We start from the raw sequence: 15,434 nt of genomic DNA, 5'->3' as shown, positions 1-15,434 counted from the left end.
TTTGGTGGCCCCCAAAGCTGATAAGAGTCTGGCACATTATTGAGAAGTTTAGTGGGAGAGATGAGCATTAAGCAAATAATTTCTAGTATATCTATAGAATTAGAAATCATGAGTTCTATTAAAAAACTATAATTTCTATGGGAAAGTTTAACATGTATATTGAGAACATATTTGTAAACTGGGGACTAACTCTCTAGCAAATGACATTTACACTGAAAGAAGAGTATAAATTTGCCAGAGAAAGAAAAGGGGAAAACATACCATAAGTCACCACTATGACAGGGATGAAGCTCTGTAACAGACAAAAATGATGAGTTTGAAGGAACAGAAAGAAGTGACTGAGTTGCAGAGAAAAAGGTGAGAGGTATGAAATGAGCTTGAAGAGGCAGACAGAGGATGGATAATGTGAGCTTGGAGGCCATGTTGAAATTTGAATTTAATCCAGTTGTAATGGGAGACCATCAAGATGTTTTAAGCAGGGATATGAGAGTATTTCTTTCATACTGTTGAAATGTGTTTTGTATTTTTATAATTTCAAAATCAGATATACTGTGAACAATAAATTGGAGAGTGAGAGTAGTAAATAGGTGTCTATTATAGCAAATAAGGCAAGAGATCAAGGGAGCTTGGACTCAAGGTAAGAGACTGATGGAAGAAAAATTTAAGAAAAATCAAATTATTCAAGTGATACTGTTGAGTAGAATCCTTTTGGAGTTGATGAATTAGAAGAAAAGAATAACAGGAAAAAGAGTGCTCAGGTGACTCTGGGTTTCCTGAGGCTGCTATAACAAAGTACTACAAACTTGGTGGTCAGTAACGATGTAAATTCATTCTCTCACAGTACTGGAAGACAGTTCTGTTGACAAGGCCGAACTTCTGCTGAATATTCTAGAAGAGAATTATTTCTTATTTCTTCAAGTTTTTGTTGGCTGTAGGAATTCCTTGGCTTATGGCTGTATAACTCCAATTTCCTTCTCTAAATTAATTAATTAATTAATTAATTAATTAATTTGTTGGTACGGGGGATCCAACTCGGGTCCTTGCGCTTGCACAGCAGGCGGTGAAACCACTGAGCTAAATCCCCGGCCCCTATTTATTTTTTTAAAAAATTAGCTGCAAGAAACTTTATCTAGACCTGCAGCTGCCCGGCGCTCGGAGCTGGTATTTGCTGGCAGATTAATTACAGACATTTCTTCTGTTCCCTTAAATACGGTCAGGCACATGCAAAAGTCGAGCCCAGCAGTGCCTTTCTCCTCAGTGCCTCGGTTTAAAATGGCTTCAAGGAGTCCGTAGCTGTCAAGATGACATAATTCTTTGTGAAGAAGTCCCGAAGTTTTCTTTTCAGATAGCTCTTGTTTTGTTACTTTTGTCAATAGTTCTTTGGTTTTCTTCACTTCTCTTTTTAAGAAACGTGATGTACAAGAGGTGCCGAGGAGATTTTCCAACTTCTTGTTGCCCTCTAAAGCCTGTACACTCCTTAAATTCCACATTATCTCCACGATTTCTTCCAATGATTTCTCAGCTTTAGAGAACATCACCATGAATTCATCGTCTTTTGGCGGACATTCCTTTCTTTCTGCCAAACCGAGGTGATCCAACTTTTTTCTCTTTCCGTTTGATGGTCTATTTCTGTGCTTCTGTTTTTTAGAGCTCGTGGGAGAAGAAAACGGGCTCATCTGATGAGTTCCAGTTGTTGGAGAGTAAGATGTAATACTTCTCTTCCTTGTGATTTTGGAAGGACCAAACGAATTTTCTTCTAACTGATCGTCCAATTTCAGTGACCTTTTAACAGGCATCGCGGGTTCGGGAGGCGCCACCACTGCTGAAGGACGGGCGCTTGAGCGCTTCTTCCGTGCCCCGAGCAACAGCCCGGGATGGGGGGGAAGGACACCGGGGTCCTTCTCTAATTTTACATGGTTTTATCTTTCATCACTTAAATCTTTCACATTCTTTCTTATAAGGACATTTGTTACTAGATTTAGAAACCATCTAGATAATTAATCTTGGGGTTTCTCAGATTCAATTGGCTTGAACTCAGTTACATGGCAAGAGAGTTCAGGAAAGATAGTTTAATTGTATGTCCAGGAAAGAAATAGGTTCTAGTCAGCACCAAGATGTCCCTGACACAGAACATTTCCAAAAATAAAAACAATTTTCTATGGGGTTCTCTCTCCTCAATAACAAGAGATATCTTTGAATTATGATTGCCAAGATTACACTGACATTTAACATTGAGTGGACCTACATTTAAAGTAAAAAGCACCAAGATGTGAGATATATATATATATATATATATATATATATATATATATATCTACCATTACTCCGTATTGAATATTTTTATTATGTATCCCAAACACATACTAATAAAATTTTTTAAAAATACATAAGTACACTAATAATTTTAGTTTTCTCTTATATTTCACATGTAATTTGTAAGCAAATTCTGTTATACTTACCAACTACATATTTCTGAAATATGTTACCACCCTTAATTCTTGCAAATCACTTCTAACTTGAATTATTTTCAAAAGCTCTCCTAACTGATTTGCTTGCTCTTGCCCTTACTCTTTACAGTCTATTCTTCCAATGGAATGCAGAAAAGTCTTTCTGAGACGTAAATCAGATCATACTACACATTAACATAAAGTCCTACAGTTGTTACCTATCCCAATGAAATCTAATGCAGGCCTTTGGCTTGTAAGGCCTGACACAGTTTTATGCTTGGCTATCATTCTGATGTCGGCCCTACTTCTCTCTCTGAATTTTTTTTTTTAGCTCCACTCACATTGGCCACTTTATTTCTAAAACATGCTATTCTTTCTACTCTTGTTGACTTCCTCCCAGAAATTAACTTCTTTATTTCCTTCCCACCTCATCCTTCTCAAGAAGGGTGTCTGGGATCATTTATGTTGCTACTGGTTACACAGTCCCCACTTCACATCCCTTCATATTACAGTTTGACACACTGCATAGTATCTGTGTTCCCCTACTAACATGGACCCTCTTTGGAAGTATGAACTCTCTTTTGTTTAATGTTACACAACCAAATTTAGTACAGTATCTGACACACAATAGGCACTCAATAATATTTGTCAAGTAAATGCATGACCCCTAGTTATTAAATGATTGGATGCATATGTTTTTAAAAAGAACCAATTCTCGTATCCACTAATGATGTAATGAACTAAACATTAGCTTATGGTAATTGAGGTTATCAAACTGATGCAAATTGAAAAACAAATAAAAACATTTTAAGTTGATCAGAACAGATAAGATGCGTAAATATAATTTTATCAAATAGATGACATCACACTATGATTTGCAAAAGTAACAAATTACTTTCCTTTATAAATTGAAAGAATATTGATGTACATACACCTTGTTTGAAATATAACATTTAAAAGTCGAAAAAACACTGTTAAGACTAAATTTATGTGTACCTTATAACCTATCCATTCTTCATGTTTATCCAAAAGAAATGTGTTTGTATGATTACCAAAACACATATATGAATATTCATGGCAGCCTAATTAATAATATAACAGATTAAGGATAACTCAAATGATTATCAGTGGTAGAATGCACAATTTAATAATGTACATTTCAGTGTGAGAAACTGAAAGTGAAATTAAGGATTAAAATGATTAAAACAAATAATTGATAATGTGAAATAGGAAGTAAAGGTCCAAAGGGATAGAGGTGGTGGGAGGGGAAGGGGAAAGGAAAGAAGGGAAAGGAAAAATTATGAGAAAAGAAAAAAAATGGAAGCAAAGTCTATGTAAATAGGGGAGGTGGAGGGGGTGAAGGGCGCACACGTAATGGGGAAAAAATAAGAACCAAGATACATCATATGCAGGTACAAGCACCCAATGATGAATGTAAATGTACTGTTTACCTAAAATGTACCAATAAAAGAATTTAAGGAGAAAAATAATGTAAATTTCAAAACTTTACTGAAATGAGAATAAGTGACTATAATCTTATGCAACATTATAGATGAATTTCACAAGATACATTGAGTTAAAGAAGCCAGCTACAAAAAATACGTAAGATATGGTTCCTTTTATAAATAGCTCCAACAAGTCAAAATTAATATAGGATTATTATATAACATATGATGCAATATATATATAATGTATTGGATATGGAAATTATGGGTATGAATGAGGCATGGGTAGTGATGGGAAAAAGAAGCAAGATATCTCTGGGACACAGTCAATGTTCTGTTTCTTATTTCAGGTCTGTTTCATGTCTTCACTTTGTGAACTCATTGAACTCTTCATTTGTTATATATGCCCTTCCTTTATGCATATTTTATATCAATAAAGTATTCAAAAATCAATAAAGCTGCATGTTCTATCAAATATGAATATTCTGCTGATTTAACTAAAGCTCTCATCTTGCTTTTCATTCTGCAAATTGCTTCCCAGTAACATTTGGATTTGCCTTTTATACACATACAATGTCTGAATACTTTCTGGCCAACATTAATCAAATTCATCTCATTTTATAGGTGCTGGCTTCCCTAATTAAAGCAAAGCAATTCCTTTCAAGGTTTGAAAAGAGTTCCAAAAGGGCTTCAGTTATGTAAGCAGCTTTCCCTGGGTTTCTCCCCCACCTTGAAAGTCCAGTATATTGATTGCTGCTGACACAACTAGTTCCCAACTTTTTACTATCTGGTTATAGCAAAAGTCCTTTCTATTGCTGCTATTTAGACAAAGCTAAAACTAGCTAATGATTTCAAAATAAATTCTACTATCTAGGAGTAAAGAGGTACAAAAAGAAATGAAAAAAATAAACCCACATAGAAATAGTTGTGTCTCCAATACAGATTTTATACAACATTATGCAACTATTTGACATTATGACATTGAGCGTACTGTCTTTCTATAACTTCTCCAGCATACCTAGGAACAACCAGCACCCGCCCCCCTCCCCAAAATCCTAGTATCCCAGAACACTCGAAATTTATTTAGTTTTTAAAACCTGTCATTCCAATTAAACGCTGGTGGAAATTCATTTTAATTTTTTTCCACTGCTTGTCATAGACTTGCAAAGTCCATTATCAGATGAAAGTTTTATTCTCAAGGCCTTCAGATACATACAAATCAAATAATTTCAGATTTCCAGCCCCATTTGTTGTTTTGGTCAGGTTACTAAATTGTAAATAGAAGAATCACTCAGGAGCTGGAGTCCCAGCCATGGCTGGGTTCAAGCTTTTCTAGAACTGCTCTGCAAGGAGCCAGACTGTCCCCAGCATGTCCAGCAGAAACAACAACAAGCTCCTGAGCAACCTGCCGCAGTTACAGAATCTGATCAAGCGGGACCTGCCAGCCTACGTTGAGGAGTTTCTCCAGCAGTATAATGACTACCAATCCAATGTGGAGATTTTCAAGTTACAACCAAATAAACCCAGCAAAGAACTGGCAGAGCTGGTGATGTTTATGGCACAGGTTGGTCACTGCTACCCGGAACATCTAAGTAACTTCTCTTAAGAGCTAAAAGATCTTCTCTCTTACAATCACACTGTCGTAGAGCCAGATCTGCAGATGTTTTGCAAAGCTTTGATCTTGCTGAGAAATAAGAATCTCATCAGTCTATCGAGTTTGCTGGAGCTCTTCTTTGAACTTCTGCGTTGCCATGATAAGCTTCTGCGAAAGACTTTATACACACATATTGTGACTGATATTAAGAATATAAATGCAAAACACAAGAACAATAAAATGAACATAGTACTACAGAATTTCATGTACACCATGCTGAGAGACAGCAGTGCAACTGCAGCTAAGATGTCTTTGGACGTGATGATTGAGCTGTACAGGAGGAACATCTGGAATGATGCCAAAACTGTCAATGTTATCACGACTGCATGCTTCTCCAAGGTCACCAAGATATTGGTTGCTGCTCTGACATTTTTCCTTGGGAAAGATGAAGATGAGAAAAAGGACAGTGACTCAGCGTCTGAGGATGAAGGACCCACAGGGAGAGACCTATTAGTGCAATATGCCACAGGGAAGAAGAGCTCCAAAATTAAGAAGAATTTGGAAAAGGTAATGAAAGTGCTCAAGAAACAAAAGAAGAAAAAGCCAGAGGTGTTTAACTTTTCAGCTATTCACTTGATCCACGATCCCCAAGATTTTGCAGAAAAACTACTAAAGCAGCTAGAAAACTCAAAGGAGAGGTTTGAAGTGAAGATGATGCTTATGAACCTTATCTTCAGATTGGTAGGAATCCATGAGCTTTTTCTCTTCAATTTCTACCCCTTTCTCCAAAGGTTTCTACAGTCCCACCAGAGAGAAGTAACAAAGATCTTTCTGTTTGGTGCACAAGCCTCTCATTACCTTGTACCCTCAGAGGTCATTCAATCATTGCCCATGACTGTGGCCAACAATTTTGTGACTGACAAGAACTCGGGGGAAGTCATGGCAGGTATCAATGCTATAAAAGAAATAACAGCTTGATGTCCTCTAGCCATGACTGAGGAACTTCTCCATGACCTGGCTCAGTATAAGACACACAAAGATAAGAATGTCATGATGTCTGCTAGAACTTTGATCCAGCTCTTCCGGACACTGAATCCTCAGATGTTACAAAAGAAATTCCGGGGCAAACCTACAGAAGCTTCTGTAGAAGCAAGAGTACAAGAATATAGTGAATTAGATGCTAAAGACTACATCCCAGGAGCAGAGGTTCTGGAAATTGAGAAAGAAGAGGATGCTGAAAATGGTGAAAACGAGTGGGAAAGTACCAGTCTCAGTGAAGAAGAGGAGGCTGATGGTGAATGGGTCAGTGTGCACCGCTCCTCTGATGAAGAACAGCAAGTGATTTCCCAGAAGCTGAGCAGCATGGCCACAGAGGAGCCAAGGGTCAAGGCCACAGCCGTCAGCTCCAGCCAGGTCTTGACTCAAGAGGACTTCCGGAAAATCCGCAAGGCTCAAATGAAGAAAGAACTCGCTGCTGCCCCTGGGAAAGCCCAAAAGAGGAAATATATTGAAATAGACAGTGATGAAGAGCCCAGGGGTGAATTTTACTGTCTCTTCGAGACATTGAACACCTTCATAAAAAGCCTAAGTCTGACCAGGAGACACAACTAGCAACTGCAATGGCTGGAAAGACAAACCGAAAGGAATTTGTGAGGAAGAAAATCAAAATGAATCCATTTTCCAGTTCTACAAATAAAGAGAAGAAAAAACAGAAGAACTTTATGATGATGAGATACAGCCAGAATGTTTGGTCTAAAACCAAGCGATCCTTCCAAGAAAAGCAGCTGGCACTGCGAGATACACTTCTGAAAAAGAGGAAAAGAATGAAGTAACTTCCAAGCAAGTTTTTCATTGCAAGGAGAATGCTAAATTTGTGCAGTTACTCCAAAAATTAATAAATTAGGATGTTTATTTATATTAAATAAAAAAATAAATAGAAGAATCAACTCATATCATCTTAAATAAGAAAAGGAATAAGTAAAAGCATGTTGTCCTCACAGAATCTGTGGGATCAGAGATACAATGTGAGAAACACCCAGGCTGGAGCGATGTCTAGCCATGCCACTCTTGCCACATCTTGATTCCAACACTGCAACCTTCACAAACACTGTGATTTTTCCATGAAGACACTTGGGACTGAATAAAAGAACTCCCTCCACAGCTTCATGCAGCTCTCAGATACCACTACTGCCATCACAAGAGCAGTGGTTATTTGACTAATCCCTTATATTTCGTGTCAGTCCCTGTTGCTGCCTTGATGGAAATATTGTCACCTATGAGCATCCTTGTTAGAAGGAAGCCTAGGAAAATGTCTCCTGACTATGATAATTTATATTATGGTGAGAATTTCACCACACGTAAAATGAACACTGAATAGTTTTGGGGTGGTATTTGACTACTTCCTATTCATGCCTTTGGTGATGCAAGGATTCTTGCCTTATAGTAATGGCAGATGCTGAACACATTGCCCCTAACATTAGGCAGATAACATTCACAGCAGTTGTTAATCATATACTTACTCACAACCTGGAGAAAAGAGATCCAGCATTCCATGCTGAGCTATGTGAACACTACACTTAGGGACAGCAAACAAGCAGGGGCTTTGGGAGGCAAGCTCTGTAGTCTCAAGAAGGTGAAGTGATCCAGCTTCCACAAGAGAATGTGATTCCTTGCTGAGCAGTCCTATGGGCTGTCAGAGAACTGAAGCTCACTGTTCAAGGAGAAGCAGGAACTATGCCAGGTGCCTGTGATTAAGAAGTCGTTTAGGTGTGGGACCTAATCTGTGGGAGCAGAGTAAGGTGAAGAATTTGTAGTGAGGGCATTCCAGACCCTCCTAATTTTAAGGAATGTCAAGACAGCAAATATTATTGATTCTTAGTATCGTACCATAGGAAACCACATATATGACAAAGGCCAACCACATATTTATTTAAATTTTGCCTTTAAATCTTATTTTAAGCTTTTTATATTTAACATTCAATTTAATAAGTTACTTTTAAAATTCTCTATTATATCAAGAGCATTTTCTAACATCAAAAAAATACTTAAAATATTGTTTTAAATGTGTATATAAAATATATAAAGACATTATTCTTTAAGAGAGGCTGTGTTGTACAAGAATTTTTGTGAAACAAATAATTTCTTATCCTATGTAGCCTTTTCCTTAAATTTAGAATTTAGGCTTTCTCTAACTTTTCATTGCTTTAAATCATGTCATGATGTGCCTACTAATATTTCTTCTTGGGCTAGATCAGTAGAACTTCAGTTAATGTGTCAAAAGATAAAACTATTTTTTTGGAGACAGGATCTTAACATGTAGTTCAGACTAGCCTTCAGCTCACTATGTAGCTCAGGTTGGCCTTAAACTCATGGTAATATTCCTGCCTCAGCCTCCCAAGTGGGAGGATTACAAGCATGCACCACCATGGCTGGCAAACATTTTGAGTTTTTAACATTCTCAGTTAATATTTTAGCCACTTGGAGATATATTTTTATAAAAGTAAAAAGGACTAACTAGTTCAGTTAAATGGAAATGCTAAGATTTTGCTCATTGACATAATATTTTAAAACCACTATTTCTAAATAAATGTAGCTGTTCAAAAAGTTAGGCTGTTTTAAGTGGTTTTCCTTTCTTTGGGTGTAAATGAAGTATTTCATTTCTGAGGCTTCAAAATTTTTGTTACTATTTCTATGCTTTGTTATCTGAGTATTTTTCAGGATTACAATTATCATATGGCTTGAAGAGAAAAGATTATTTAAAAATGCTTAAAAATAGCTTTATTTTACTAAGAGGAGGTTGAGAGACAGTTGATGTGAATGTTTACATGTGTGAGAGTATATTTTATAGAAAATGAAGGTTTTCTTTTTTTACTCATTTTAAAAATTAAGTGATAGATTTTCATTTTAAACAGGTGATGTATATTTCACTGAGAGAAAATATTAACCGGAGAATATTGCGAAGGAGATTGAAGACTCTCCCTTTAAAGATATTTTTAAAGAATAGGAAAATATATCATTGGCTAGATTATTCTGTAGCATACCCCTTCAAAAATATGACCACAGACATCAGCATCATTTATGCTAGAGAAGAAGGTAAGCTTACTCTTTGAATTCATCAGCAAACATTTATGGGGATTCATGATGCCACAGACATTGGAGGTTCAACTTCAGTTCACAATATGCATGCAAACAGACATGCAGATAGACCTGTGGACAGGCAATTGAAATGTGGTGGGGTTGGTACTATGATAGAGAACAAGAAGAACTAGCTCAGCAATCATTATCACATTTTATTAAGTTCTTTCATTGTGTCAGTCATTGTGTTAAATAGTATACAGAGGTGTATATTATTTTATCTCATACAACAACTCCATCAAATATATGCTATCATTTGTCAGATATTTACCCATGAAGAAACTAAGGTTAAGAGAGATTTGATAACTTGCTCATGATCACACAGACAGTACTTTTCAGAGATTGTTTCCAAACACGTCTTTCAAAGTTTGTGAACACTGAGCCAGCCAGTGTAACTCTGAGAGGAGACAGCAAAAGGATACTGAGAAATGGAAAGTGGCGGGTTGAGGGAAGCTTTCAGCAGGAGTTGAGCAGGAATTAGCCAGCTCAATGAGTGGTGATGGAAAACCTGTGCTTGTGGAGAAAGCAGCCAAGGAAGGGCCCCAGTCACTTGCTTTTAAAGACCCTGTCATGCTGAAGTCTTCACTGAGTTCTTTTACTTTGAAAGCAAGGTTTTCGGTAACTAGTGCTCAATTGATAAGGATGGAATCACCATTTCCTAATCTAAGTAAAAGTAGTACTCCATCAGAGATCTGCATGCACGCTGCTCTGCCTATGTTTCGGCAAATCATTTTCCATTCCGGTTATCAGTTATCTTCTCTCCAAGTCTCTAACTCTCATAACCACTTCTCATTTGTACTTCTTGTTTTTTGAAGAGAAGCTCTCTTCTTCAACAGAGAACACCCTCAACTGGCTCATTGGAAAGTCTTTCAAGCACAGCCAGCTGGCATCTCACATGCCTTATTGTGATTGGTCCTTATTTAAACCCTGAAATCAATTATCCAGTGTCTGCAATCTGATTTCACTGCTAGCCCCACAATGCCTATGGCTGTGCCACTCTCTCAAACATTTGCAGTTACTTTCTTTTGGAAGGAGAAAAAAATGACCATAGTTCATATTTCTTTTCTTCTTCTAGGCTTTTTTTTTTAAGTTCTAGTTAGTTTATGCTCAGTTAACCCTCAAGTGGAGCCTTATGTTCTCTTTGTGCTGGGTCTTTATTATATATCTGTTTTTCTGTCATACATCAGTGTAAACAAGGATGAAGTTGGCTGTATTTTTTCCTGATTTTGTTTCTTCTCCAGAAAATAGGTCCTATTGAACTTTTCTAACTTATGCTTAATATATTTCTTACATCTCAGGTAATTTTGTTTTTCAAATGGCCGTTAGAGCTTCAGTAGAATCTATAAACAACTATTCCATTTCCTACCTGAATTCAGAACCAATTGAAAGAGGAGGAGCCAGGCTAGTGGCCTCATGAAAGATGGATGGAAGAATGTGGCTTTAGATCTGCAGGTGTAATTGACCTCAGCACTCAAATCCTGAATGAGATAGTCAGAATAGTACGTCCATGTCAGAGCTGGAAAGTCTCAGGTTTTCCTCCAGGTGTCCCCACGAAGCCTGCCCTGGTTGGCTCATCCCTCAAGGGAGGAGTGAGTCAGGGTGGCCAGAGCTGGAACAGGCCCTTGCAAGCCAGTTTCTCCTCACGGAAGGAGGAGATATGGGGATAGGAGAGTCTTCTTTATTGGGATATTGCTATGGTTTAGATGTGGAATGTCCCCCCAAAGACCTCATGAGTTGATAGGTGTAGCTCCTGGGAAGTGTTTGAATCATGGGGGCCTGATAGCTGAGGTTAGAAGAGGCCAGTCATTGGGGTGTGAGTCCCCACTGGCTCCTCCATTCTCTCTCTGCTTCCTGGCCATCACGATGTGAGCAGCTTTCCTCTGCCCAGGTTTTCCCACCATGCCTTCTGCCTTGGAGTTGGCTAACCATGTGCTGTAACCACGTGACAAAATAAACTTCTCCTCCTTTAGGTTTCAGGTATCAGTTGGTTTCAGGAACAACTAATGTGACTAAGACTACTATGGAAATAAACTTAATTTTTGTTTGTCTCCTTTTATGATATTAACTCATGTTCCTTTCAAATTAGTTTTTCATGTTTTATTGTATATAGGGAATTATTTTTAACCACTTAGGTAATACTCTTGAATATAATTATGTAAATTTTTTCTGCCTGACATTTCTCAAATAAAGCCTCTCTCTGTGTAGAAATATATCATTATTCTACTGTAACTATTAACAAAAGGCAAAATTCAACAAATTCCATGAATGATCTATCTGGTTTTTATTAGCAATTCATGAATTAGGGATCATCCTATCTATGAAATAGAAATAAGATCCAATGAACTGAGCAGAGTAGGGGAGCTTTCTAGGTAGAGAAGAAATAAAGAAAAAAAGCATTCTGATCATTTCCAAGTGCTTTCCTTAAAGCAGAAGGGAATTACCTTATGCCGGATGTTGATTTGGCCTCCTCTGAATAGTTGGTATGAAACTCTTGGGTGTTTGTTTGTTTGTTTTTGTGTTTAGAAAACTGAACCTTTTTGAACTGCAGTTTGATTTCACAGCTCCTAGTCAGAGTGACTCCATTCTGTGTTCTGGTTAGGTCTAATCTGTTGGGTCTAGTGCAGGAGCTTAACCGAAAAACTGGCTTCCCATTAGTTTTATTCTCTGATAAAAATAATCATTAGTAACTTTGTGGCATGGCTTCTAATAATGGTCATATTTGCAAAGTGCATTTCCTGAGTTGATTTTATGGTAACTTAACTTTCAAAATAATTTCCTTTTAGGAAGATATCAGAACAACACACATAACTGTCCCCAAATTGTATCTGAAATAAAATCACTTGAGAACATGAGTCAAAGAAGGTGTGTAACCAGCTGAGCTCTCCTAATTAAATTGAGTTTCCAAGGCAGGCAAAAGAATGTGATAGATTGTTTAAAGATTTCAAGATAAAGAGCATAGATTTGAAGGATGTCAAACATAGGGCAGGGAGGAGTCTACATATATGTTTTTCTTTTTTTTTTGCTTAAATTCTTTTATTGGTACATTTTAGGTATACAGTACATTTACATTTATCATTGGATGCTTGTACCTGTACATGATGTATCTTGGTTCTTATTTTTTCCCCATTCCCTGTGCTCCCTTCACCCCCTCCACCTTTCCCTATTTACAAAGGTTTTGTTTCCATTTTTTTCCTTTTCTCATAATTTTTCCTTTCCTTTCTTTCCTTTCCCCTTCCCCTTCCACTTCCCTACCCCTTTGGACCTATTCTTCCTATTTCAAATTATCAATTGTTCATTTTAATCATTTTAATCTTTATTTACACTTTCAGTTTCTTACACTAGAGAAACTGTTTGGTATTTATACATGTGTGTTCTATTTATTTCACTTAAGAATATGCCCCCAATATGCATCCGTTTAGCTATAAGTGTCTCTAGTTTCTCATTCTTTATGGCTGAGTAGTACTACATCTTATGAAAAAAAAAACACATCTTCTTTATCCAGTTTCCAGTTGATGGGCACTTGGGCTGTTTCCAAGCTTTAGCTATTACAAACTGTGCCAGTATAAACATGGATGCACATATATCACTGTGGTATGATTCTTTGAATTCTGGGAAGATACTCAGCAGGGGAATAGCTGGGTCAAATAGGATCTCTAGTCCTAGTTCTTTGAGGTATTTCCGCACTGATGTCCACAGTGGTTGCACCAGTCTGCACTCCCACCAACAGTGGAGAAGGGTTCCTTCCCCCTACACCCCCACCAGCATTTGTTGTTGGTTGATTTCTTGATAGCAGCCATTCTTTCTGGGGTGAGGTGGAATTTCAGTGTTGTTTTCATCTGCATCTCTCGAATGACCAGTGATGTTGAACTATTTTTCATATATTTATTTGCTGTTTTACTTCTTTGTCTGAGAAACGTCTGTTCATTTCAGATGCCCATTTTTGAATTGGTTCTTTGAATTTGGGGGGTCTGATTTTTTTCAGTTCTTTATATATTCTAGATAGTAGACCTTTGTCTGAGGTACAGCTGCTAAAATTTTTTTCCCACATTGTAGGTTGTCTGTTAGCTCTGTTGGTGGTTTCTCTTGCAGTGCAGAAGCTTTTTAATGTGATGAGATCCCAGTTGTTGGTTCCTTTTTTTTTTTCTGGTGAAACAATTTTAATCAAGTTAACAGTAGACAGTATAAGTGCAGTTCCATGGGAAGCCTGTATTTTACATGTTGCAGCTGGTTCTCATCGCCTTTATTTGTGTGTGGCGTGGAAGGTGGGACCCATTCCTGAATCTTCTTTCTGGTGGTGGAGTAAGGCAAATACTGTCCTGGAGTGCTGGTCACATTGAACTTATGGTTTCTCCAGATGAATTTACGATCCGTCAGAGGGTGAGTTGTTGGAGGGTCATCAGTCATACTGTGAAGCCAGCGATGCCACTCGGGAGGCACCATGCTTCTGTCCAGATCCCAGAAAGTATTTTTGCCATTCATTTCAGTGGTATATATAACCCATCGGTGACGGCCAAAAAATTGCTTGTTCTTCTCATAGTATTTGTTGCCATATTTGTCTTCTCCCACCAATGTACCGACCCTCACATCATTGGCCCTGAAGAAAACTCGCAGCAAGCCACGGAGGCCACCGTGGCCAGTGACCTGCTGCAGCCCACGCTTCAAGACCTGTACCAACTCCATCTTGTCCCACCCAGTTGTTGATTCTTTGTGCTAGTTCCTGTGCTACTGAAGTTTTGTTCATAAAGTCTTTTCCTATCCCAATGTCTTCAAGATTTCTACCTAATTTATCTTCCAGCAAGTTTAGTGTTTCTGTCTTAATATTTAGATGTTTAATCCACTTTGATCTTAGTTTAGTGCATGGTGATAGATACGGGTCTAGTTTTAATCTTTGGCAGGTTGAAATCCAGTTTTTTCAACACCATTTATTAAATAAGCTATCTTTCCTCCAATGAAGGTGGTTGGCTCCTTTGTCAAAGATGAGGTGTCTGAGTATGTCTGGAGTTGTTTCTGCATCTTCTAATATTCCACTGATCCTCGGGTTTGTTTCTTTGCCAGTACCATGCTGTTTTTATCACAGTAGCTTTGTAGTATAATTTCAAGTTGGGGATTGTGATACCCCCAGCCATGTCTCTATTGCCTAGAATTACTTTTGCTATTCTAGGTCTCTTCTGGTTCCAAATGAATTTTTGGATTGTTTTCTCTAGTTCTGTGAAGTATATTGTTGGAATTTCAATTGGCATTGCATTAAATCTATATAGCAGTTTTGGAAGAATGGCCATTTTCACTCTATTGGTTCTCCCTATCCAGGAAGAAGGGATGTCTTTCCATTTTCTTTTATCCTCTTCAATCTCTTTTTTCAGAGTGCTGTAGTTTTCAGTGTAGAGGTCTTTTGTTTCCTTTGTTAGATTGATTCCTAGATATTTCATTTTTTGGATGCTATTGTAAAAGGAATTGTTTCCCGAATTTCTCTCTCAGTGAGCCTGTTATTTGTGTATAAGAAGGCTATTGTTTTTTGAGTGTTGACCTTGTATCCAACTACTCTACTGAATCTGTCAATTAAGTCTAGAAGTCTTTTGGTAGAGTTTTTTGGGTCTTCTAGGTAAAGTATCATATGGTCAGCAAATAATGAGAGTTTAACTTCTTCCTTTCCTATCTGTATTCTTTTGTTTCTTTCTCTTTTTCTAATTGCTGTGGCTAATATTTCCAGAACTATATTGAATACATAGATGTTTTTCTATGTAATAGTTTGCAACTCTCTCTGGTTTTCTAATGACATCCTACATATTCTTCATGAGAAAAAAATCTAAGAAAGAG

The 15,434-nt window shown here is 37.5% G+C and overlaps 3 pseudogenes; 1 reads left to right on the top strand and 2 right to left on the bottom strand.

Annotated features, from left to right (window-relative positions):
* Nucleotides 1-1,109: 1,109 nt before the first annotated feature.
* On the bottom strand, nucleotides 1,110-1,833 carry LOC101711642 (centromere protein R pseudogene; annotated as a pseudogene).
* Nucleotides 1,834-5,261: 3,428 nt separating this feature from the next.
* On the top strand, nucleotides 5,262-7,346 carry LOC101697225 (protein SDA1 homolog pseudogene; annotated as a pseudogene).
* A 6,407-nt stretch (nucleotides 7,347-13,753) lies between these two features.
* Nucleotides 13,754-15,434, bottom strand: LOC101696846 (NADH dehydrogenase [ubiquinone] 1 alpha subcomplex subunit 12 pseudogene; annotated as a pseudogene).

Source organism: Heterocephalus glaber, unplaced genomic scaffold (assembly GCF_053883595.1).
Source record: "Heterocephalus glaber isolate CG9 unplaced genomic scaffold, H.glaber_assembly_v1.0 deba00000546, whole genome shotgun sequence".
Taxonomy (NCBI): Eukaryota; Metazoa; Chordata; class Mammalia; order Rodentia; family Bathyergidae; genus Heterocephalus; species Heterocephalus glaber.
Note: the sequence above shows the minus strand (reverse complement) of the source record. Positions and strands in the feature narration are given on the sequence as shown.